The 1,208-nt window shown below is 42.0% G+C and overlaps 1 long non-coding RNA gene across 1 annotated transcript; it reads right to left on the minus strand.

Moving 5' to 3' along the window:
• Positions 1–303: 303 nt before the first annotated feature.
• On the minus strand, positions 304–720 carry LOC113744916 (uncharacterized). The gene is made up of 2 exons (XR_003461896.1): positions 563–720; positions 304–435 (listed from the first exon to the last, which is right to left on the minus strand). It is a non-coding gene; the product is annotated as an uncharacterized LOC113744916 (long non-coding RNA).
• Positions 721–1,208: the final 488 nt, after the last annotated feature.

Raw genomic sequence — 1,208 nt, forward strand, 5'->3', positions numbered from 1 at the left:
ATGGCACATAGAGGGACGGGTGAGAATATAAGAGACAACTTTTTAATGTCAAATTCATCACCGGGATCAGGATTAATAAGAACACCATCCATGTCAGCAGGGCGCTTTCTCCTTCAGCATTATACTGCAGCATTCATAAGAAAAACTAATAAATTTATAATAAAGTCTGAATCACAGCTATGCTCTGCTACTTCTTACCCAATGGGGATATTCATATTTCAAATAGCTCAGAAAACAATCACAAACTAATCAATAACATCAAATATCAGGTTACTACCAGACTTGTTGTTTGTTTACACTTTGTTTCCAGTAAAAACTAATAATAACTTTGCAGATCAATACATCACTAGCTTGTGTCAATAACAGATAATCACTGATAAATATTGATCCCGACACACAGGAAGTCTTCAGTATTTCGGCCTCTTCACGTCAACCCTGAAAGACAAACACAACGTTTACTGATTTCAGTCATGTTTACGTTCATGGTAAATAAACAAAAGCACAAACACTGCCTGCTCTCTTCTGATTGGCTCAACAGATAAAGAAAGAAGGAAGTACTCACCCATCAGCCTCCATCTTTTTCCTCTTCTCGATGATCTGAAAGACAGAGACGGTCAGTCCTCAACACTGACTTACTGTTTACTGACTGTTTACAGCCTGATTACCACCTGTTTACAGCCCATTTTTGTCTGTTTACATCCTGTTTACTGTCTAACCACAGTCTGCTTACAGCATGTTTACCGCCTGTAGACTGTAATAAGCTGGAAACATTGTGTTTACAAGCCCGTTTAGCGCACAGTTAGACATATCGACTCACCCGCGATGAATCTTCTTCTACTGTCGTCCAGCTCTGCTTCGTTTGGTCTCTTTGAAGCGTCGAGTCTTCCTGCCTTCAGACATCTTGATGCCGTACTGGAAGGCAGCCCTGCAGGGACAAACGTCATCATCAACACACAGCCATGTACAACAGAGCCTGTAAGTCAGAGCTGAGATATGAGTGGCACATACTTTGGCAGAGCCTCCTTGTTGTTCATTACTCCTCCTGAGATCAAAGTCCCACCGACCCAAAGGACCCCTCTTGTTCACAAACACATCCTGTTGTCTTCTTCACAATAAAACTACTCATCAAACACAAACAGGATCCTGCTGGGAGTCGTAGTTACCTGATCCATCTTACTGTAGTCCACCTCCTCGTCAGAGTCCACAGC

Source organism: Larimichthys crocea, unplaced genomic scaffold, assembly GCF_000972845.2.
Source record: "Larimichthys crocea isolate SSNF unplaced genomic scaffold, L_crocea_2.0 scaffold28950, whole genome shotgun sequence".
Lineage (NCBI taxonomy): Eukaryota > Metazoa > Chordata > Actinopteri > Sciaenidae > Larimichthys > Larimichthys crocea.